A 25,445-nucleotide genomic window follows, 5' to 3' on the forward strand; every position below is an offset into this window, starting at 1 on the left:
TAAGGAACGCAAAACCAAGGAACATAACACCAGTATGATGGTAACTAGGGCGGCAAGAGTGGAACAAAACACCAGGCATAAGGCCAAGCCTTCCACCGTTTACCAAGTTTATAGGTGCATTAAAGTACACAAGATATAATAATGATATCCCAACAATATCCATGTTCGAACATGGAACAAACTTCATCTTCAGCTGCAACTAGCAACGCTATAATAGGGGCTGAGCAAAGCGGTAACATAGCCAAACAAAGATTTGCTAGGAAAGGTGGGTTAGAGGCTTGACATGGCAATATGGGAGGCATGATAAATCAAGTGGTAGGTATCGCGACATGGCAATAGAGCAAACAACTAGCAAGCAAAGATAGAAGTGATTTCGAGGGTATGGTCAGCTTGCCTGCAAAATTCTCAGAGTTGACGAAAGCTTCATCCTCGTCAGCGTACTCAATAGGTTCCTTGATCACATACTCGTCTCCCGGCTGTACCCAAAGCAAGAACACAAGCAAAGGACCAACAATCAATCACGGTACAATGCGCAAGCAACATGATGCAAAACATGGCATGATATGCAAGATGTGATATGCAATGCATATGCGTGCTTCGGAAGGGAAAGATTGAACAGGGCATCAACTTGGCAAACCAAGTGTGCCGCTGGAAAGATGAGATGATTTCGGTCGGAATCGATATAAAGATCACCGGAATCGGACGCACGGTTTGCAAAAGGCAAGCAAAACAAGAATGGCACAATTCTGTGATTAACAGCATGATGCCATATAGAATGCAACAAGGAACTAAGCTACTGCACTCAAACATATCAACAAGGCACATGGAAGTGATCTACTCAAGATGCTTGACAAAACATGAACACTGAGCTACGGCTAAATCACACAAGAGAAGGTTCAAACAAGCATGGCAAAAGTGCAAAAGATATCAGCTTCACAGACTTAGTGAAAATATTAACATGCCAGGAATAACATCAGGAAGCCATGTTTAGAGCAAGAAAACATCAAGCTACAGGAATATATCATAGTTAAAAAAGGGATGGCATGAATCTACTCGAAGCATAGAACAAAAGTGCCTTACTAAACATGAGCCAAAAAGGCACAGAAGATAAGATGGCACCCATGTAAACATAGCAAGTTTTATTAACAGATTCAGACTTTGCAGAAAACAGAGCATGACATAAACAGAATTATGAAGGAAATTTTGCGAGCTCAAATCCCTCAACACAAAGCCTTTCATGACAAAACAAGCATAGCATCATCAAGAAGACATGTTCATGAAGCTAACCATGGCAATAGCAAGTTCATAGCATGCATGGATCAACTACAATAACCATGGAAAAATTGATTAACATGTAAACAATCTGCTAGGAACATTTTATAGCAAGCGTAGAGCAAGATTAAGACATGCTAGGGCACTCCATAATTGCAAACAGGGGCATGGATGGATAGAGCATAACGATATGTCCAAATCATCCTTACTGAAGCTACTAAAAACAAGCATGTATCTCACTGTAGCATCTAGTTTACATGGCATAAAAATAACAACAGACCAAGGACTTAGCAAAATCTTGTCCCTGAAATCAGCAATATCACGAAGGCTACTTTGCATGCTTGTGCTAGTCACCACATTGATCACAAAAATACATGCAAAATACCCCTGTAAAGATGGCATGACATAGATCAAAACACATGTAGAGCTCATGGCCATATGATGCACACAACAAATGTGACAAAAATGAAAAATGCTCATAATTTGCTAAGGAACAACACCTAACAATTTATAGAACTCTTGCATCAGTGATTTGGGCATCAAGATGGACTCAAACAAGCATGGCACAATGGAATGAAATAAAGAGCATTTCCCAATGAACATTTTCATATATCATACATGCAAAACGAAGCTAGTAGCAGAAAGTTATGGTATCACGAACATGCACACGTAACATGCAAAATCTGGGACTTGGTGAAAATCAGGGTCAACCTCGAAGAAAAGTCAAAGCCGGCTAGATAGGGTCGGGCGCAGATCCGGGTGATGAGCGGCTCCGGCGAGCCCGCCTGGACTCCGGTGAGGCCGTTGGGAGATGGAGGCGACGGATCCGGGCGGAGGAAGGCGACAGGGCGCATGGGGTCGCGGGAGGTGGGGGCGTGGCAATGGCAGGGGTGGTCAGCAGCGAGCGGGCGCGGCTGTTCCAGTGGCTTGCCGGCGCGGAGGACGCGGTGGCGCGCCGCGGCGAAGGTGGGGTCCGGCGTGGCGGCGAGGCGCGGGCGACAGGAGGAGCGGCGCGGGGCGCAGTCGGGCGGCTGGGCGCGGTCAACGAGCCGCGGGGGTCGGATCTGGGCCCTGTGGGCCAGTAGCAAAGTGGGGCGGCGCGGGGTCGCGTGGCGGCTCCTGGTTGGCTGACGGGGCGGCAGACGCGTCCGGCGGCACGGAGGAGCGGGGCTAGGGTTTATCTGCGCGAGGATTTCGGAGGGGAGCACCTATTTATAGGTAGGAGGAGCTAGGAGTGTCCAAATGGAGTGTAGTTTTCGACCACGCGATCGTGAGACCGACAGCGGAGGCTATGGACGTTTTGGAGGGGTGTTGGGCTGCAACACACGCGAGGCCTCTGCGGTTCCCTGGTTACCCGTTGGAGTATCAAACAGACTCCAAATGACACGAAATTTGACAGGCGGTCTACCGGTGGTGTACCAAGGCCACTTGGCAAATCTCAGTCCATTCCGAGAACTTTGAACACGCACACAAGAAAAGAGACAAAAGGGGGCGCCGGAGGACGTATGAGTGTCGGATTGCAAAACAGACAACGGGGAAAATGCTCGGATGCATGAGACAAACACGTATGGAAATGAGATGCACATGATGACATGATATGAAATGCATGACATGAACAAAATTGCAAAACAAAGACAAGAACCCAACCACGAATCTCATAACTTAAAGCCGGAAATGGCAAGAGTTGGAGTACAAATATGGCAGGTTACATCTAGGGTGTTACAACCATCCTGGTCCACTTTCCATGCACGCAGAACTCCAAGGGAGAGTCACCCCAGTCGTCGCACCGTAGTAATAATGAAAAATGAGCCGTCAAATCATAGGCCCAACCTTTCCACTGTAAAGTTGCTCGGATGAAGGAACCATCATCACTCCGTTGAATTCCGCTTCTTTAAGAAAACTACTGTACCAGCAATACTGCTAGCTAAAGTAGTATTGTACTCAAGTGGAGGCCTCCTTTGGTTCATAGGATAGGAATTTTATAGGATTATGAAAATCATAGGAAGTGAGATGACATGCATCTCAATTCGTATAGAGAAAGAGATGCCATTTGATGCATAGGATAGGAATTTCTCCATTGAGTCTATGCTAATGTACTAGTAATTTGCTCTAAAAACAACAGTAGTAACTCGTATTGGTACATGCTCGTAATTAATTAAACAAACATACGAGCGACACAGACACACACACACTAACTACTAGCACTACCACTTCTCACATGTTGGCCAGACGCCATTGTTCTCCTTATTGGCTTTGTCGGCGACACCCCCACCGTGCTTCGATATCCGCCAAGTTCTCTGCAGCAACGCGTGCATCCTCTTCTTTCTTGTGGCGACGGGCCTCTCTTTTCTTGAGTGTTTCTGCCTTTTCCGCTCCCTCTATGCGGCTTTGGACGCCTCTTGCTCTACCACCCATTCGACCTTTGAAGCTTCAGGATACACCCACGTAGGTGTGAGGTCGTGAGCGACGATGAACTCGGCACGAGAGGATGCCATCGCTTCCCTACCATTTTGTGTGTGGTCGTGGGCGGCGATGAACTCGGCGCGGCGGGATACCATCGGTTCCTTACTAGTTAGTGTGCATCGCAGTGGAATGAGCGATGCTTGGTGAGAGCTCTGGGGCGGAGTGTCTAGACAACCGTATAGTGCATTGGTTTGTCAAGAGCTCAAGGACAGACGACCAAGGAAATTTGGATTCCCCTTCAAACCTAGTCATTTATTACCAAGTAAAGTGCATTGGCAGTAATCCAAGTTATCTTGATATCTCACTTTGATCATTGTACTACTTAAGATCATGGTCAATACGGTCATTATATATGAGATATGGTGATTATACGGTCACTGGCTCAGTGTATAGCTCTGTATTTGTCTAGTTGACCAGTCAAATAGTCTGCGTGCGCGTCATCAGCCCATGTTTTGTATCTATCTATCTATGCGGGCCTACTTGTCACTGGAGAAAGAAATAAAAACCAAAGTTATGCGTATGTGAGGAATCAAACCACGGATTCGTTGCTGCAACGCACACTCGTCAGCCAAATGAAAATGAAATACTTTGCTTTAAATGCACAAACCAATTTTTTATATTATATGTGATGCACACATTAGCGCACACCGTCCATAGACGCAAGTAGCATGTACGTGTGCAGACACTCACGCTCACATTGTCAAACCATGCTAATGCATGCACGTCACCCTCTCAATCAAAGTCCTGCTCATGGCGCAACGCAAACGGCGAGCCCGTCACCTGCGGGCCCTAGCGGTGCCTGACATTACTATTTAGACGTTTGTTGGTGGCCTTAACGGACACCGAGCATGTATTCACCTGGCTCAACACCAACATCATACTCGTTCTTGGGCGCCGAGCTGCTCGACATTAGCCATGGCTCTGCACACGACGCGACAACGTGACTCGGTGCCTTGCTTATGTATATCATCAATCACAACGAAAATCTATAAAACAGCCTAGCTAGAGAGGGTACTATGGTACCTATATATGTATCGTTAGCGACCGATAATAGTGCCACTGCAGACGAGTGTGTGTTTGATTAATTTGTCCATTATTCGTATGTTGTGCATGGTTGTGTGGTGTGTAATGGTGATCGTCGAAGGCTAGCGGGCGACAAGAGTGATTCAAAGGTTCGTCATCCATGAGTTCACATAATTTACCACCACGCTAGCGTCTGACCGCCCTCGCCTACCGAAACCACTTCCATCGCTAGTGCGTGCTTCCCGCCTAAAATTCTCAACATCATTGCAGAACACCAATGGCGCATTCACACTCGACACGACCTGTCACTGGCACCGGCACTGCAGTAGCGCGATAGCCGAGAGAGCACCACCCGCGCGGCATCTCGGTGCAAGCGACTGCTCCGCATTAACGACACAATACCCATCCGTCAGTCCGCCACCCACATTAATGACACGCGGCTGCTGACGAACCTACCCCGGCGCTAGCCGCCCATCCGTCTAACGTGGCTCATTGCCATTCAATCCTCTATATTTACTTCAGCCCCAGCTCCCAACCATAGCTAAAGACCCATAGTCATTCTCCTAATGTCCCTTACTCTATCAGCACCACTCCAACTATGGTTGTCAGATTCTGGGCTCTGCAGACCCTAGATAGATTCGAACTCTGGGTGCGTGCGAAGAACTCAACCTCCCCGCTCTGCCAACTCATCGATACCTTGGCCTAGCTCGATGAACTGGAAGGAAATGGGACAAGGTAGTTTACCCAGGTTCAGGCCACCTTGCCGTGTAAAACCCTACTCCTGCTTTGTGGTGGATTGGCCTCAAGGTGGGCTAAGGATGAACAAGTACACTGGGAGAACAACCCTAGGAGGTGTGTTCTTGCGCTCGAGTGAACTAGGGGTGTTTGGATAGAATGGGTCTGGATCCTCGGTGGTGGCTAGGCTCTATTTATACTGGCCTTGGTCATCTTCCCAAATGAAGGCAGGAAGGGATCCAACAAGGGCTAGATTCGAAGGGAGACAACTAGTACATCTTATCCTGACAAAAGGTGGTCTTCGCCTGCAAAGCCTCTGGTCGCGATGCCATGGTGGGCTCGGTGATGACCTCCGTCTTGCCATCCCAATGTTCTTGGTCTTGTTGCATCAAAATGTAAACATTTGGCTGATTCTTCGGGACTCCGCGCCCGCACTTGCCTCTTTAGCACCAGAGAGGAAACTGCTGTACTGCACCCGCTGGCGCCCTCCTGGCCTTGGTCGTCATTGCTCGCGTCATCAAAACCTCACGAGGTGAGGGCTTGCATAGAAATCTCCACTCCTGGGAGCCGGCCCGAGGAGGCCGCTCCTCCTAGAGGTGTTGACGTCGTCCGCCTCATGAGGCTTGGCCCCTCGCGAGGGTCTTGAGTTGTTGGTGTTGAAGATGGGTCGTACCAGGCCATCGATGGAGCCACGCCGTGGGCCACAAGTAGGCAAGTCTTGGCACCCTCGTTCCCAGAATGCCGACAGTAGCCCCCGTGCCCAAGGTGCGCTCGGACTTGGCTTCAAGGCAAAGCCAAAGGGCAAGGGCGAAGCATCGTGGGCCCCAACCGCTTGCGGCCTTGGTCGACGCGTGGCGCTTGACGGGATGTGGGTGCCCCCACTTCCCCATGCAACCTCGATGACTGCGATGTTTGGCGGCCGCCTGTTGCTAGCGTAGCTTTGCCATCATTGCTCGTTGTGCTCGCCCTTGGCTCCTCCTATTTCCTGAGAACTCACAACTCTTCCTGATTCTGCGCCGGCGCCAATCCTCCGTTACCGCTATGTCCTGAGGTCAAAGAAGAAGGGGAAGGCCCACGCTCCTGTCGAATCCCGGCCGGTCTTGGTGTCAGATTTCGGGTTCCGACAAAACCCTTAAGGTTCGAACACTGGGATGCACGCGAAGATCTCTCCCTTGCTGATCACGCCCTCGAGCACTTCGCAATCTCAAAGGCTGGCTCGATGAACTCGCAACACAAGAGACACAAGATTTTTACATGTTCGGGCCACCGCTGCGGTGTAGTACCCTACTCTAGCGTCAAGTTCCCCAAGCGGAGGATGCCATTGGCGCACGCGAGGCCAGGGCCTAGGAGGAGGTCGATCGCCGGGTGGCCGAGGCTTGCACGGATCTCGAGGGTAGGTACGACTTGAAACTAAAGCTCGTGCAAGCTGAGGCAGCTGGGAGGGCTGCTGCCCTCAAGTCTAGGTTGACCTAGGTGGAGCGGCGTGAGGAGGCCGCCATAGCCGCCCTGGTCTCGGCGCAAGCCGCTGGCCTCCGCCCGCGCCGAGCTGCTCCCCCTTCAGTAGCGGGTTGTCAGCGCCGAGTCCATCGCGTAGCAGAACATGGAGAAAGTGCTTCAGCGGCGGTCGTTGGAGCGCATGCATGCCCCCATGCTCGAGGGCCTCAGGAACAGGGCCAATATCGTCCTAGGCCACATATGCGATGAGAATGCTCCTCATCCCCATGCGTACAACTACGCCAGCCACCTCTGCTTCTTCATCGACGTGGTGACGCACCTGGAGAGTCATTCCGAGAGAGCTCACCAACTTGTTGAAGAGAGGAGCCGTGGCCTGCTCGGGCGCACGTTCTCTCGCGTCTTCAGCCATCTTCAGGACACTGACCCCAATTTCAATTTTGACGCCGCCATCGCCCCCATGCTCGAGGCCATCCGGGTGATCTGTCGCGATGGTGAAAGACCATGTGGACGTGCTGGTCAAGGCCTTCACTTATGATGACGATGGGGTGGTGGTCGCAGCGGACGCGGGCAACGTGGTCGACGATGGTGATGGCGACGCCGGTGGAGGTGATGGCGATGCCAGTGATGTTGGCAGCGATGCCAGTGACGTGTCTGGGGGCGATCCGCGGGACGCGACGAGCGGCATGTCTGACTGATACTGTGTTTCCCAGCTGTTTGTCCTGCACACAGAAGCTCGGGCACAACCCTTGAGATTGTAAGAGCATTTTTGGAGGGGAAGCCCCTCATGTAAATACACTACTGCCTCTATCTTGTTAGGTCGAGTTGGATATGTGTCTTCATGAATTCATGTATCCTAGGGCAAAGTTGCTGTTGCGGTTTACCTTAGCCTGGACGAGCCCCCAAACCGACTCGTGAGGTCACAAGTTTTTGGGTAGCTCCTGAGGAACCCGTCGACACACCCGAGGGGGGGCGTGTGATAAGCAAGCGCTAGCCGTGGAGCGCGTGTGTTGTGCCTAGCCCCGCTCGCGAGGGGCCCGCGAGGGGGAAGCAACATGCGCAAACTCTGAAATAAGGCAAGAACCAGATAGCAAGAAATCGCTTCAAACAAGAAAAGGCACCCCCCGCGCACATCAATGAAAATTCAGCTTCAACATAAATCCAAATCCAGAAAGAAGGGTTACAGAAAAAAGATCCAAAGCAAATGGCCGCGTCTGGCGCCTATTCTAGTCTTCTTGTCTTCGAGTCTTCTCACGAGCGCGGAGCTAATTGCTGCCACTAGGACGTGGGAGGGAGCCCCCGAGGCCCGAGGGCGGCACTCCTGAGGCTCCGGGGCGTGTACAGCCCCACTCATTAATACGTGAGAGTGCCACGAGCGGAGACCTTCACAGGTGTGAGCCTTACTTCATATCACCAGACGAGGGCCCCGCCCTGCACGTCTCTCGACCACCATTGGGGGCGACCGGTAACAAGGACGACACCAACGGGCAAGGGGGATGCCAGCGGCGCCCTTGGCGACCATGGGTCCTCACCGGGGGTCGGCTCTGAAGCACCTCCCCGGCAGAGGGCCTACCTCCAGGGGATACCTTGCTCCACATGGCGCGGGGAGGGGCCTCGCTCCTAGCCCCTCTCCTGCAGCCCCCAGCGTGCCCCCTGGTGGCAGGGAGGCCGGCGAGCTAGGGCCACTGTCCACTGCTGCGACCTGATCCTCCTGCATCCCATGGTTAGCATAAGCCTGCTCCTGAGAAATTAGTGGTACCCTGTAGCTGTTGTCGCCGGCGCAGTTCATGAGGCTTCTGGAAGGCTCCTGAAAGGTGCCGGCTTCTAGCGCCTCCTCCTCCCAGCCCGGCTCGAAGAACGAGCCAGGGTTGTCCCCCAGCACGTACTCCTATTCTACCATGCGGGGCACATAGGCCTCCGAGGCCGTCGCCTGAAAGACCTCGCCATAGTGCCCCACGCTCCACGTTGCCCCGCCCAGCGTGCCGCCTTGAGGATGGTAGGGTTGTATCCCGCCGTAGGTGGCAGCACTCGTGCCCGCACCCACTGGAGGTGGCGCTGGTGCGAGCGGGCATCCATCTCCATTGGTCACGTTGTGTCGATGAAGCCTGGTGGCACGCCCGTGGGCACGCGGGCATGGCAAGGCCCACCATGCGGCCTGGTCGCGGCTTAAGGTGTGAGGAAAGAGCAAAAATGTGGTGCTCCCAAGGCCGTGGCGTCCAAGAGCTCACCGATGCGCTCCAGCAATGTATCTCAGCCACTCTCCATTATCCGGCATCGCAGCAGCTCCCGAGCCACTTTGAGCGCGGCCCTCATGTTTGCTTGCTCTCGCCGGGTGTGTGGCGCCGTGGCCGCGGCGTGGCTTGAGGCTCTTGCAGCTGCCCGCACTTGTCGCGGAGTAAGGGCGGATGACGGGTGACCGCATCTCCCATGCCCCGTAGTGTTTGGTGTTGCCCGTGCTTCCTAGGGCACTGGGTTGAGGTGTTCCTGAGCGGGCGGCGCCGCCCTGGCTGGCCAGGCTGCCCAGCGGTCGGCGTTGGTCCTTTAGTCGTCGGACATCGGAGTCGTGGGGTATCGGGGGACCAACGTGCGGATCAACTAGCAGAAGAAGAGCTCTAGTGCACCATTACCTATTGCGCCAAATGTTGGTATTTCGGGTTCCGACAAAATCATTAAGGTTCGGACACTAGGGTGTGCGTGAAGATCTATCCCTCGCCGATCACGCCCTCAAGCACTTCACAATCTCAAAGGCTGGCTCGACGAACTCGCAACACAAGAGACACAAGATTTATACTGGTTTGGGCCACCGCTACGGTGTAATACCCTACTCCAGCATGGTGTGGTGGATTGCCTCTTGGGCTGATGATGAATAGTACAAGGGGAAGAACAACCTCCTGAAGTGAGGTGTTCTTGTGCTTGGTTGGTGTGTGGATCTAGATCTCTATTTGCATCTTGCCTATGGTGGTGGCTAATCCTATTTATAGGGGCCCTAGTCCTCTCCCCAAATATTGAACGGTAAGGGAGCCAACAACGTCCAATTTGAAAGGGGACAGCTAGTACAAGTTATCCTGACAAAAGCTGTCTTTGCCTGCCAAAGGCTCTGGTGGTGACGCCATCTTGGGCTCCACGGTGACCTCTGTCCTGCCGTCCTGCTGGTCTTGGTCTCGTTGCACCAATATGGAAACCATTGCTTGACGCCTCAGTAGCATTCATCTGCGCTTGATCCCTTAGCACCAAAGAGGAAACAAGGACACTATGAGCGCTGGTGCCCGCCTGGTCTCAATCATCATGGCTCACGTCATTGGAACCTTGCGAGGTTTGCCTGGCCTTGATCTCTCCGCCCCTCGCGAGCCGGCCTGACGAGGCCGCTCTTGAGGAGGTCTTGCATTGTCCGCCTCGTGAGGCTTGGCCCCTCACCAGGGTCTTGAATGCTTGTTGGTGAAGACGGGCCGTAAGGGCCCGCTCGCAGTGCCACGCCATGGGCTGCAGGCAGGCAAGTCTGGGGACCCCCGTTCCCAGAACGCTGACACTTGGAGCCCGCTCTTGATTGGTCGATGGTGATCAATTGGGAGCGGTTGGACTTGGTTCGGCCGGCCCTTGCCACCGATGCCAATGAGTGGAAGGCGATGACGGTTTGTCCTACCTCCCGAGACATGATTGGCATGGGGGCCACCGAGATCCCCATCCATCTTCATGCTCTCCTGGCTGGCCTGGTCCCCCTTTCTCCGATTTCTTCAACGCCATAATTTCGCATTTCTAGATCCAAGCACTGCATCACGACCCTCGGTCCATCATCTGCCTCGTTGCCTTCGCCTTCCTGTGCGACGCCATGGTGGGCATTGCCCCATCTGTCGCCTTGTTCCGCCATTTATTCTCGCTCCTCCTGGTCGACGGTCGCCAGCGCTCGGGATGAGGGGCATTCCATGCCATGGTGGCGATAGCTGGCTCAGGAATCATCTTCATGCTTCACCCATATGTGAAGGGATTCCGGAAGCAGTGGGTGTATGTGGACTTCGGTACACTCAGCCCTTTGCTCCTGCTCCCGCGAGCGCCGGCGGAACCCAGCTCCGGCTAGGGGCACGTGAAGCTCGTCGACCATCGGCTCGCCCATGTCTGGTCCAGGCTGGCCATGTTGAAGAAGGTCGGGGTGGCGGCGCAGATGGTGGTGAGGGAGTTCGTCTAGAAGCACATCACCCTGCTCCAGTGCCATTCTCGCCCAATGTGGACCTTCACCGGCCCCAAGGACCCCATAAGGCTCCAAGCGCCTTCGCACCCTTCCAAGACGCTACGTGCGATGCTCGATCTCTTGACGGGCGACCCAGTGGTTGCCGCGCTTCCAGAGGATGGCTGCCTCTTGTGGCATTGCTCTAACAAAGAGGACTTCGTGAAGCAGATGCCCCTCTTTGACGAGTGGGGGCTATGCCGGGGGGGGGGGTGGAAGGACCTCGTGAGAACCCTGTCTTTGTGGCTCATGTGCTCGTCAACCCTGTGGCGCACGCCCCGGATGTGGATGCAGGGTGGCAAACACCACCAGGTACTCCTGGGGTGACCTCTGGGGAGCGGATATCGTCAGGTGCCCGCTGGAGAGCTGGTGCGGCCCGATGCTCTTGAGGTGGCTGCCGATGAGTAGGTGCGACCCGATGCTACTGAGGCTGCCGCCCCCAAAGCCCCAGCCAGCGCTCCTGAGGTGGGAATACCCTGCACAGTCCCCAAAGGTCATGGCCCGACCCTCGGATTGCTTCGTCTAAACCTTGAAGCACTCCGCAAGAGGAAAAGGCTCCTGAGCTGCAGTGGCGACGCCTATTGGCCCATGAAATAGAGGAAGTACATAGACATAGATGAGTAAGTGCCTTATCTTTGTGGTTTTCCACATGTCGCATCTTTTCCTCACCCTGGCTCTTCAGGATCCCATCGGCTGTGGCAGCAAAACCTCCTGGGAAGCGACCCTCGGAGGTCCATGGTCCGCTCATGATTCCAAGCCCCCGCGCCAGACACTTGTGTGAGGCATGGGGCCAGTCCATGAGGCGGATGTGCCACTGGGAGGCCGTGAGCCTGTGTTCCCAGCATCCCTCCCTCGCAGTCGGCCCTGGGGCATAGGAGGCATGCCGTGGGCCCCTCCATTTGTCATCGCCAGTGGCTGGGCAACCCCAGCATCGGCTTCATCTTTGAGCAATGAGACCGTGCCGCCCAGCGCCTCTGCCAAGACCCTAGGAGCGGCTGGCGAAACACCGGATACCAGCTCCTTGATGGAGACGGGCGAACCACTTCACGCCTCCCCAGCAGCTCCTAGCACCGAGGATGGGCTTCGCTGCACGCCGGAGCTTGCGCGCGGGCGTAGCACCATTCGCCATGACCTTTTTAGGAGGCGATGAGCACGCTGAGTCGGCTCGGAGGAGAGCTTGTCGACGTCGATGCCCACCTTGGCCGGAGGGCCTCCACTTGGTACACGAGTGGCACCAGTTGAAGGTCGCCATCAACCTTGGACATCTTCAGCACGAGCGCGCCCGCGCCAGCACTGTGGTGTCCCTTGCATCTTCTCGCGAGGCTTGCGCCTGCGCTCTGGATGAAGCCAGGGCCGCCGACTACATTCGTGTGGTGGCCAAGAGCAAGAGCGGGAGCTTCGGGCTTCGAACGTCGTCCTCGAGCGGCAGATCTAGGCGCGCAGGGCTGCCTTGGTGGCACCATCGAGCGAGGCCCCCTCTGATAAGAAGGAGGTTCAGGAGCGCGGGGAGGTGCTGGTGCTTGAGGTCTTGGAGCACAACCTGGCGCTCGAGCTACTAGAGCTGAGGGAGCGCCAGGCAGCCGCGGCCGAGGATGTCGTTGCCGCTTGGGAGGCCAGGATCCAGGAGGAGGTTGATCAAAAGGTGGCGAAGGTTTGGATTCCAATCTCCTCAGACCCTAGATAGATTCGAACTCTGGGGTGTGTGTGAAGAACTCAATGTCCCGGTCTACCAACTAGCCGATCCCTCGGCCTAGCAAGATGAACTAGAAGGAAATGGGACAAGGCAGTTTTCCCAGGTTCGGGCCACCTTGCGGTGTAAAACCCTACTCCTGCTTTGTGGTGGATTGGCCATGAGGTGGGCTGAGGATGAACAAGTACAATGGTAGAACAACCTCAGGAGGTGTGTTCTTGTGCTCGAGTGAGCTGGGGTGTGTGTGGATGGAATGGGTCCGGATCCTCTCTACAGTGGTGGCTAGGCTCTATTCATAGTGGCCTTGGTCCTCTTCCCAAATGAAGGCGGGAAGGGATCCCACAACTGTAAAATTCAAAGGGAGACAACTAGTACATCTTATCCTGATGAAAGGAGGTTTTCATCTACAAAAGCCTCTGATCGTGACATCGTGGTGGGCTCAGCAATGACCTTTGTCCTGCCGTCCTGGCAGTGTTGGTCTTGTTGCATGGAAATGGAAACCTTTGGCCGATTCCTCGGAACTCCGCGCCTGCACTTGCCTCTTTAGCACCAAAGAGGAAACTATTGTATTGCGCCCGCTGGTGCCCACCTGGCCTCGGTCGTCATTGCTCGTTTCATCAGAACCACACAAGGTGAGGGCTTGCATAGAAATCTCCGCTCCTTAGGAGCTGGCCCGAGGAGGCCACTCCTCTTGGAGGTCCTGACATCATGCGCTTCATGGGTCTTGGCCACTGACGAGGGTCTTGAGTTGTTGCTGCTGAAGATGGGTCGTACCGGGCCTTCGATGGAGCCACGCAGCGGGCCGCAGGCAGGCAAGTCAATGTACCCCCTGAGGGAGTCCTGGATTAAGGGGTCCTCGGACGTCAGGACTATGTAATATGGGCCAGACTAATGGGCAACGAAGATACAAGATAGAAGACTTCTTCCCGTGTCCGGATGGGGCCCTCCTTTGCGTGGATGGCATGCTTGGCATCCGGATATGTAGATTCCTTCATTTGTAAACCGACTCTGTACAACCCTGGGCTCCTCCCGTGTCTATATAAACAGGAGGGTTTAATCCTTAGAGGCAATCACAATCATACAGGCTCGACTTCTAGGGTTTAGCCAAAACGTTCTCGTGGTAGATCAACTCTTGTAATCCTCATACTCATCAATATCAATCAAGCAGGACGTAGGGTATTACCTCCATCAAGAGGGCCCGAACCTGCCTCATGTTACCATCGACCGTAGATGCGCAGTTTGGGACCCCCTGCCCGAGATCCACTGGTTTTGACACCGACATGGGTGCTTTCATTGAGAGTTCTGCTGCATCATCGCTAGAAGGTTTGATGGCTCCATCAATCATCCACAACAACGCTGCCCTATGGGAGGTTTTCCTCCCTAGTCAGATCTTCATGTTCGGCGGCTTCGCACTGCGGGCCAACTCGCTTGGCCATCAAGAGCAGATCGACAACTATGCCCCAGGTCACCAGATTAGTTTTGGAAACTTGGATTATGTCGCTGACATACGAGGAGACTTGATCTTCCAAGGATTCATGACCCCAACCTCCGTTGTGGCCTTAGAGCCGGAGCACATCACCAGGTCCGAAGACGGGATTTCTAAACCCGCCGGACTATCTGTGGCTACTAAGCCCAGTACGGGAGAGCTGGAGGAAGCAGTGTCGCTGGCAACCATCACAAAGCCAGAATCTTCCCCGGACACTGGCTTCGAACTCTCGGAGTCAGCATCGTGTGAGCTCGGCCTAGGAATCCCCTTCCTGTCGTACTCCGCGAATTCTCTTCTCCCAGGCCAAACCTCGCGTTTAAGCAAGGCTATGGACTTGATGCGATCCCTTGTCATTATGAGGGAGCAACATCCGAACTACGCCCAGCCCGCGGTAGGGTCTAAGAACTGGGAATTTTACGTCCCACCCACGACCCACTTCATCGCCACTATCGAGGACTTAACAGAAATGCTCGATTACGGCTCCGAAGACATCGACGGTATGGACGATGATGCCGGAGAAGAGCACGCCCAAAACCTGCAGTTTACTGGACGCTGGATGGCCACCTCTTCGTATGACGTGTACATGGTGGATACACCCAAGGAGGGTGACGAAGATAATGAGAAAAATCCAGTAGAGGATAAACCTCCCGAGATACAACCAAAACTCCCATGGCGCCGCTCTAAATCACGCCGCAACAAAGACAACAATACCGACACGAGAGACAACAATACTCCGGACGATGTCGAAGACCAAGAAAACTCTGTCGAGCCAAACTCTGAACCAGACGATCGGGAGGATGGGAAAGTTAGCCCTGATGAACAAGCCACAAATGAAGAATCGAAGGACAATTATTACCTTCCACTCTCCAAGGATGAGGTGAGCCTCGGCGACGAAGACTTTATCATGCCTGAGGAACCTCTCGAGGAGGAGCGGTTTAAGAAACAATTAATAGCCACTGCAAGGAGTCTGAAAAAGAAGCATCAACATCTTCAAGCTGATCAAGATCTACTCAACGACAGATGGACAAATGTCCTGGCAACCGAGGAATACGGCCTCGAGCACCCAATCAAAAGTTACCCTCAGGGTAAACGGCTACCCTCAGGGCAAGAACCAGACGATGCGGCTGACCGACCACCTCGTGGCCGGGAAAAACTGACAACTAAAGCCAAACACCAGCACATACTACCTCGCCGTAAAGGTAGAGACATAACAGCTCGGGGACACACATATGACCTGCGGTAGGACCAGAAGAATAGGGAAGGTCTGGCCAGGTCGATCTACGGATCGAGGGGGCGTTCCCTGACGCGCGATGACGGCTATCAAGCCAAACATGACAAGCATAATCACGCCCGGGCCGAAAGCCACAGACAGACTCCATCCAAACTATGTCTCGACCTAGCCCGATATAGATGCGCTGCACACCCCCTCTGCTTCCCTGATGAAGTAATGCAGCATGAATTCCCAAAAGGGTTCAACCCTATGAATATCAAATCATATGATGGAACAACATATCCCGCGGTATGGATTGAGGATTTTGTTCTCCATATTCTTATGGCCCGCGGTGATGATCTTCCTGCCATCAAATATCTCCCACTAATATTAAAGGGACCAGCCCGACACTGGTTAAACAGCCTCCCAGAAAACTCTATTGGCACCTAGGAAGACCTGGAAGACGCCTTTCACGACAACTTCCAAGGTACATATGTCCGGCCTCCGGATGCCGATGACCTCAGTCACATCATCCAAGAGCCTGGAGAGTCCGCCAGGAAGCTTTGGACTAGGTTCTTAATTAAAAAGAACCAAAACATCGACTGTCCGGACGCTGAAGCCCTAGCGGCTTTCAAACATAGCATCCGAGATGAATGGCTGGCCCATCACCTCGGCCAAGAAAAACCAAAGTCTATGGCAGATCTTACCGCACTGATGACTCGCTTCTGCGCGGGAGAAGACAGCCGGCTAGCCCGCCAAAACAATAGCACCAGCGATCCTGGCACCTCTGAGGTTAGGGACGGCAATGGCAGGCCTCGACGCAATAAAAACAAGCGTCGAAACAATAATGTAGGAACCCAAGAAACAGCGGTCAACGCCACATTCAGTGGTTCCAAATCCGGTCAATGGAAGAAGCCATTCAAGGCAAACAAAGATGGCCCATCCAGTTTAGACAGGATACTGGATCAGCCCTATCAAACTCATGGCAACCCTGACAAACCCGCCAACCATACCAACAGAAATTGTTGGGTTTTCAAACAAGCAGGCAAGCTCAACATCGAAAACAAAGGGAAGGGGCCGCCTAGTGACAGCGAAGATGGGGAGACTCGTCAGCCAAATACCGGGGGACAAAACCAATTTCCCCCGAAGTAAACACAGTAAACATGATATATGTGACGCATATCCCTACGAGGGAGCGCAAGCGCATACCACGAGATGACTATGCCATAAAGCCGATCGTACCAAAATTTAACCCATGGGCAGCCTGTCCGATCAATTTTGATCGCAATGAGCACCCAACAGGTATCCGTCACAAGGGTTTGGCAGCTTTGGTCCTCGACCCAATCATTGATGGATTCCATCTCACACGAGTCCTTCTGGACTGCGGCAGTAGCCTTAATTTGCTCTATCAAGACACTGTTTGCAAAATGTGCATCAATGCATCAAGGATCAAGCCCACCACAACTACCTTCAAAGGTGTAATACCTGGCGAAGAAGCTCACTATACGGGCTCAATCACGTTGGAAGTCGTCTTCGGTTCGCCGGACTACTCCCAAAGCGAAGAATTGATCTTCGATATTGTTCCGTTCTAAAGTGGATACCATCCACTACTTGGGCGGACCGTGTTCACTCATTTCAATGCGGTCCCAAACTACACCTATCTAAAGCTTAAGATGCCCGGTCCACGTGGCGTCATAATGACCAATGGAAACACGGAACAACCCCTCCGTTCCGAGGAGTATACCACAACCATCACAGCCGAAGTACAAAGCAGACTCGTTAAACTAAATAACTTATCGGCCATTAAGCCACTGGCCTCTACTGCACAAGACCAGTCAATATTCAAGCTGGATTGGCAGTTCCGCCTCCATCGTTCACCGCAGATGCCCGCAAAGTTCGCATCGTGCGTGCATAATTATGCACATAAAATACCTTGGTCGTCGGCGGAGGCATTGTCGGTGTTCTGAGAACGGGGGTCCCCAAACTTGCCTGGGCGCGGCCCACGGCGTGGCTTTGCTAGCAGGCCTATATGGCCCATCTTCTCAAGAGCGGCCTTGCTAGGCGGGCTCGCAAGGGGTGGAGAGTTCAAGGCTAGGAAAACCTTGCGAGGGGCCAATCCTCGCGAGGCGGACGACGCACCACCTCCTCAGGAGCGGCCTCGCTAGGCGGGCTCGCGAGGGGTGGAGAGTTCAAGGCCAGGCAAACCTCGCGAGGTTCTCGTGACGTGAGCCATGACAATTGAGACCAGGCGGGCGCCAGCGCGCGTAGCGTCCTTGTTTCCTCTTCGGTGCTAAGTGGGCAAGCGCAGGCGCGGAGTACCGAGGCATCAAGCAAAGGTTTCCATATCAGTGCATTGAGACCAAGACCAGCAGGATGGCAAGACGGACGTCACCATGGATCCCAAGGTTGTATCACCACTAGAGCCTTTGCTGGCGAAGACCACTTTTGTCAGGATAAGCTGTACTAGCTGTCCCCTTTCAAATTGGCCATTGTTGGCTCCCTTCCTGCTCAATATTAGGGGAGAGGACCAGGTCGTCTATAAATAGGACTAGCCACTACATTAGAGAAGAGGGAGGCCGGAGCTGATCGAATCCACACACACACATCCACCAAGCACAAGAACACCTCAACCTCAGGAGGCTGTTCTTCCCCTTGTACTATTCATCATTAGCCCAAGAGGCAATCCACCACCACCACACTGGAGTAGGGTATTACACCACAACGCTTGCCCGAACCAGTATAAATCTTGTGTCCCTTGTGTTGTGAGTTCGTCGAGTTAATGCACGAGATCTTAGCAAACCTAGGACGTGGATCGGTAGGGGGGAAATCTTCGTGCGCACCCCAGAGTTCGAACCTTAAGTGTTTTGCTGGAACCCTTGATCCGAAATTTGGCGCGCCAGGTAGGGGGCACCGGGGCTCTCCTCCCATCATCTGATCCGCTCGTTGATCCTTTGGCGCCCCGCGGCTCCGATGTCAGGCGACTCGAGGACCAACGCCGACCGCTGGGCAGCTTGGCCAGCCCGGATGGCGCTACCAGCCTAGGAAGACCACAACCCCGCGTCTCAGGCTGCACGCGCACCACCAAACACCGCGGACCGTGGGCGGCACGGTCACTCACCCTCTACTCTTACTCCTCGAGAGACGCGAGCTGCTGCAAGGGCCACAAGCCACGCCGCGGTGATGGCGCCGCTCACCGGGAGGGAGCAAGCGGACATGCGGGCCGCGCTTACGGTGGCACGGGAGCTGCTGCGGTGCCGACTGATGAAGAGCGGCCCGGATGCACTGTTGGAATGCGTCACCGAGCTACTGGACGCGGCGGCCACGGGAGAACCGACCTTCTGCTACCAGCTCACGCCCCAGGTAGCGGCAGGATTCCACGGCGGGACTCCATCCTTAGGACGGCGGCTTGAGCCCTCCATCCTCAGGACGGCGTCTTGAGCCGGGTGACATGGAGCATGGGGGCGCTACGGCGAGGCCTTCGGAGCAAGGGCCTCATAGGCCTACGTGCCCCGCATGATGAACCAGGAATACGCGCCAGAAGATGACCCCAGCTTGTTCCTCAAGCCGGGCTGTGAAGAAGAGGTGCTAGGAGCTAAGGCCTTCCAGGAGCCGCCCGAGAGCCCCGCCAACCGCACCGTCAACAACAGCTACAGGGTACCACTAATCTCCCAGGGGCGGTCTTACGCTAACCATGAATCGCAAGTGAGCCAGGTCAGAGCACCCTGCGATGGTTCCGGCACGGTGGTATCCGTCTCGTCAGAAGAGGCTCACTGGGGGCTGCATGGGAGGGGCCAGGAGCAAGGCCCCTCCCCCGTCGCATGGAGCAAGGCAACGCCCGAAGGTTGGCCCTCTATCGGGGTGGCGCCGGCGACCCTTCCCCCGGCAGAGGACCCGTGGTCGCCGAGGGCACCGCTGGCGTCCCCTCTGCCCTCGTTGGGTCGTCCTGGTTTCCGGTCGTCCCGGCGGTGGTAGCGGGTGGCTCAAGGCGGGATCCTCGTTAGGATATATGAAGTAAGGCTCACGCCTGTGAAGATCGCCGCCCGTGACACTCTCACGTAATAACGAGTGGGGTTGTACACGTCCCGGAGTCTCAGGAGTGCCGCCCTCGGGCCTCGAGGGCTCCCTCCCACACCTAGTGGCAGCAGTTAGCTCCGCGCTGGTGAGAAGACGTCGAAGACTAGACTATGCGCCGGACACGACCATTTGCTTCGGATCTCTTTTCTGTAACCCTGCCTTCTGGATTTTGGATTTAAGTTGAAGTTGAATTTTCATTTGATGCGCGCGGGGGGGATGCCTTTTCTCGTTCGAGCTATTTCTCGTTGTCTGGTTCTTGCCTTATTTCGGAGTTCATGCCTGTCGCTCCCCTCGTGGGCCCCTCGCGAGCGGGGCTGGGCATGAAGCACACAAGCCACGCACGTGTCGCGCCGCGGCTGGCGCTCGCTTATGATGCGGCCCCCGTGGGCGTGTCGACGAATTCCTCAGGAGCTTTCCAGAAACCCACAATCTCTTGAGCCGGTGTTGGTCTCGTCCAGGCTAAGGTAAACCGCAAAAGCAACCTTGCCCCAGCATACGTGAGTTCATGAAGATGCATATTCAAGTCAACCTAAAGGGCTTGAGACAATAGTATATTTACCTGAGGGGATCCCCCTCCCAAAATGCTCTTACAACCTCTGGGGCCGCGACCGAGCTTCTACGTGCAGGGCAAATACGTGAGAAGCACGGAATCAATTAGATAGGTCGCTCACCGCGCACCCAGGATCGCCCTCAGACGCGTCACTGGCATCACTGCCATCATCATTGGCATTACCATCACCTTCCTCGGCGCCGCCATCGCCATCATCGACCACGATGCGTTCGTTCGTCGTCAGAAGTGAAGGCCCTGACCAACGCATCCACATTGTCTTCAACCCATCGCGCCAGGTCGCCCAGGATAGATTCAGGTACGGGAGAAATGGTCGCGTCAAAATTGAAGTTGGGATCGGTGTTCTAGAGATGGATGAAGACGCGGGAGAACGCGTGCCCGAGCAGGTCGCGACTCCTCTCTTCAACAAACCGGCGAGCCCTTTCGGAATTCTACAGGCGCATCACCATGTCGGCCACAAAGTGGAGGTGGCTGGCGTAGTCATTCGCATGGGGATGAGGAGCATTCTCATCGCAGATATGGCCCAGGGAGGTGTTGGCCCTATTCTTGAAGTCCTCGAGCATGGGGGCGTGCACACGCTCCAACGTCCGCCGCTGAAGCACTTCGTCCTTGTTCTGCCACGCGACTGACTCGACATCGGTGACCCGCTGCCGAAGAGAGAGCAGCTCCACGCAGGCGGAAGCCATCTCAGCCTGCGCCGAGGCCAGGGCGGTTGTGGCAGCCTCCTCGCGCCGCTCCACCTCGATCAACCTTGACTTGAGGGCAACAGTCCTACCAGCGGCCCCGGCTTCCACGAGCTTCAGCTTCAGGTTGTGCCTGCTCTCGAGATCCGCGCGAGCCTCGTCCACCTGGTGGTCGACCTCCTCCTGGGCCCTGGCCTTGCGCGCGCCGACTTCGTCCTTCGCCCGAGCAACCTGGCACTCCCTCGTCTCCAGCCGTTCGAGTTCAAGACTGCGCTCCATGGCTTCTAGCGCCAGCGCCTCCTCGTGCTTCCGGATCTCTTCCTCCTCGGCGGGCGTCCCCCTCAACGACGCAAGGGCAGCCCTGCGCACCTCCACCTGCTGATCCAAGACGGTGGTCCAGGCTTGGAGCTCCCACAGGCGTTTCTCCGTGGCCTCGCGACGGCGGTCAGCTTCCCAAGCCTCTTCTAGAGCTCGGGAGCAGGCCTCACAGGAGGCTGCTAGAGAAGCCTCGGACTTCGCATTATCAAGCTCGCGCTGGTGGCGCCCGAGGTTGATGGCCACCTTCAGCTTATGCCGCTCCTCCACCAGCCGAAGAACATCGGCCACGAGGTGCGCGTCTACATCCACGAGCTCTTCACAAAGTCGGTTCATCGCGCTCATCGCCTCCTGAAAAAGCTCGTGGAGAATGATGCTCCTTTCCCGCGCCGACCCGAGTATGCTGTTGACATCATCCTCCGCTGCAGTGACGACGGATGGGGCCTGAAGTGGCTCGCCCCCTCTCAGCAAGGGGCTGGAGGCTGCCATCCACCCATTAGTGAAGGCCTACAGCTTGAAGAAGACCCCAGGATCGAAGCCAACCAGTTGTCGTCCACGACCAGGGGAGGAACCCTTGGCACGCTTGTTTTTCTCCGAGCAAGGCCGCGAAGAAAAGACGGCGAAGGCGCAAGCTCAAGACACCTTGATGATGGGCCGACTCCCACGGTTGACCCCACGCCATGGGCAGCGCACGAGCCTGCGGAGCTCAAGTTTGGCGGGGGAAACGGGGCGAGAGGGAGCTGCTTCTCAGGAGATTTCGCGGCCTTGGTAGAAGGGGTCCTGACGAGACAATCGCCAGGAAGGAAAGCAACACGCAGAAGATCACCAAGATGAGGTACTTACTCGTCAACTGTGATGTACTTCCTCCCTTTTAACGGCCCAAAAAGGTGCCGCTACCGCAGCTTGGGGACCCCTTCCTCTTGCGGAGTTCTTCGAAGTCCACACAAAGCCAGCCGAAGCGCTGGACATGGCGGCCGACACAAGGCACAACTGGAGAAGTGCTCGGAGGGGCAGCCTTAGAAGCGGCAAGCTGAGGGGAGCTATCCGGCTCTGCCTCGCAGTGACATTCCAAGGCCTCAGGAGCCTCGGCCTCGGGAGACGTGGGGGCTGCTTCGCCCCTACAACCACTGCCCCAGGGAAAGAGTCACGAGTCCCCGAGGTCGACGCCTTGGGAGCCCTGGGCGGCATCAGCATCAGCATCTCGGCACCTTCACTATCGGCCCCCAGCGGTGTTCGCCCCACTACACCCACACTTGGGGCGAGCTCGACGCTAGCGTCAAGGAAAGGGACCACGACGATGAGGTTCTCACGGGGCCCCACGAGGCCAACTGGGCGCAACCCCCACTCATCGAAGGAGGGCATCCACTCCACGAATGTCATCTTGTTCAAGCAGCGGTACAAAAGGCAACTCCTCCTCGGCACGTCGTCTGACAGCGGGATGCCTATCAGGACCTCAAGCACCATTCGCCTCGCCTCAATGGGGAGCCCTAACTCCTGAAGTCTCATGTGGTCCTGGCTGCTGAGCAAGGCCCACATCGGCCGGGAGTGGAGCTGAAGTGGAGCGATTCGGCGCCAGACGAACTCCTTCACCACCATAGGCGCAGTCATGCCAAGGTCTTTGAGCAACCTCAACCTGAGCCAGACGGGGGAAAGGCGCGGGTCGGCGAGCCTCCGGTGGCACCAACCGGAGTTAGGAATGGCGGGCCCTTACGGAGAGGAGAGTAGGGGCTGAGCACTCCGGCATCAACAAACAACCACCATGTTCGAAACTCGCTCGTGGATGGTGGAAGTTTGAAGTCGATCCCGTCGCCGGCCGTTGCCGCCACGGCCTGAAAGCTCAGGCATCCGGAGCTCTGCCGAGGATCAATCAGGTGCAACGAGAAGAAGTGGCGGAGAAGAGCCACGGAAGGAGCACTGCCTACCATGGCCTCGCAAAAAAAGGAGAAGACGGCAAGAAGGGTAACGGATTGAGGATAAGGTGCAGCATATGGATCTGATAATGCGCAACCACAGCCTTGAAGAAGGCGGAGAAAGGAGGGACCAAGCCGGCCCTAAGGGCGTGGGTGAAGAAGGGGACCTCAGTGGCCGCCCGGTCGATGCGAGCGAGAGATACAGGCCAAGACACCGTCTTTCCCCACTCATTGAAGCTGGAGGCGAGCATGGGACGCACCATGCCCATAGCCTCTTTGTTGAGCACCAGCGATCGACCAACTACGGGCTTGGCGGCTGGGGGCGCACAAGACAAAGACAGAGCCTTCTTCCCCTTATCCGCTTGGGTCAGTGCCATGAAGATGGGGCGAGCAGAGCTAAGGTCAGATTGGAAAGAGGAGCAGAGTCCGGGGGAAGCAGAGGAATTGGAGGAGAATGGCGCAAGCGATGGAAGAATAATCGTGTAGACCGCGGTGGCCGTCTAGCCAGCCGGGTATCAAGGCAGCATGGGGAAGCGGAGACGCCCATGTACAATCAACCGCCACGCGTCAACCAAGGCCGCAGGCTATTGGGGCCCGCAGCGCTCCGCACTTGACCCTTGGCTTCGCCTTGAAGCCAAGCCCGAGCGCCCCTTAGGCCTGGGGGCTACTGTCGGCGTTCTAGGAACGGGGGTCCCCAGACATGCCTGCCTGCGGCCCATGGCGTGGCTTTGCTAGCAGGCCTGTACGGCCCATCTTCATCAACAATACGTTCAAGACCTTCGCGAGGGGCCAAGCCTCGCGAGGCGAATGATGCAGGACCTCCTCAGGAGCGGCCTCGCTAGGCGGGCTCATGAGGGGCGGAGTGTTCAAGGCCAGGCAAACCTCGCGAGGTTCTCGTGACGTGAGCCATGACGATCGAGACCAGGCGGGCGCCAGTGTGCGCAACGTCCTCGTTTCCTCTTTGGTGCTAATGGGGCAAGCGCAGGCGCGGAGTACAAAGGCATCAAGCAAAGGTTTCCATATCGGTGCAACAAGACCAAGACCGGCAGGACGACAAGATGACACGACCATGAATAATTTAACTATGGTGGTGGCAGCTGATGATATGGCGGATGCAAGTGTTGCTGATGTTCATAAAATACTATTGGATGTCAAATGGTTAAAGAAAGAAAAGTCTCTGGACGTGCATGTTTTAGAAGACAATAATTACATGTAAGGTGAAACGCTTAATCAAGACAGGAGGCATGCATGCAATATTGATCAGGCTTGTTTTGGCAAGGAGAAATCAACATGCACTAATGCTTGGAAAGAGATGAGAACCTACGGTGATGCAATGGGCCAAACGATCCGTGATTTATTTAGTCAGGTCAACAACGCGAAGGACAGTGATTTATTTCTATTTTTGCCACTTCCATGTAAAAACAAAGTTTCTCAACGTGGCAAGACTTGGAGATTGATACGTGATATACTGTCATCAAAGGACATAGGCTGGGGTCCACCTTCAATATTAGTCGGTTTGTTAGATTAGATCTGCCGAGATGTACAAGGCAGTTTAGATAGATAAGAGTTCTAGTTGCTTTGCACATGCTAGTTTTTATTCCTTGTTGGTCAAGTTAGTAGTCAACTACTATAAATTCTAGCCGGTTAGTTTTGTAAAAGGGAGATTATTTTCTACAGGTTAGACAACATGTGTATCGAATATTAATCGGCCCTTTTCGGGTGTCGTTGTTATCTATTTTGTGTGAATTTTCTGCATGAAAGTTGCACTTGGCTCGAGGTCCGTCGTCACCGACGGGTTGCGCGCTGGTTACGTCTACTTTCGTGGAAGGTTCCTCGTGTGTCGAGGGATTGTTCGTTGGTCGTCGTTACCCTATCTTCAGGTTACGTGTACTGCTCACATAATTGGGAGATTTTATCGGTGGATTTCGAATGAGTTCCTTGTATCGTGAAAGATCGGGCCAAATTATCAGCACGTCCAAGGTCTTGCTTACATCAGTTGGTATTCAGAGCAAAGGTTGTTCATGGTACAATATTTTTCTTCGAGTTGTACTGAATTTTCTTTATCATGAGGAAAGATTGTAGCTCGCAAATTATGATGTCAGCGGAGAAGGATCCATTGCGTGCCTTGCCGTGGTACCAATGCTTTACGCGTGTGCGTGTAGGGCCGGCGAGTTGTGCAACCTTGATGAATTGCTATTCTGGGATGAATTTAGTGAGTCGGACTATGGTTGATGCTTTGCACCTGCCATTGATTGAACATCAAGAACCGTATGAGCTTTGGTGGAAGGACAAGTTTGTCAAGATTATGCATCGCGTCGAGGTACAGTTCAGTTTATGCGGATATG

Source organism: Triticum aestivum, chromosome 2A (genome assembly GCF_018294505.1).
Source record: "Triticum aestivum cultivar Chinese Spring chromosome 2A, IWGSC CS RefSeq v2.1, whole genome shotgun sequence".
NCBI classification, from domain to species: Eukaryota; Viridiplantae; Streptophyta; class Magnoliopsida; order Poales; family Poaceae; genus Triticum; species Triticum aestivum.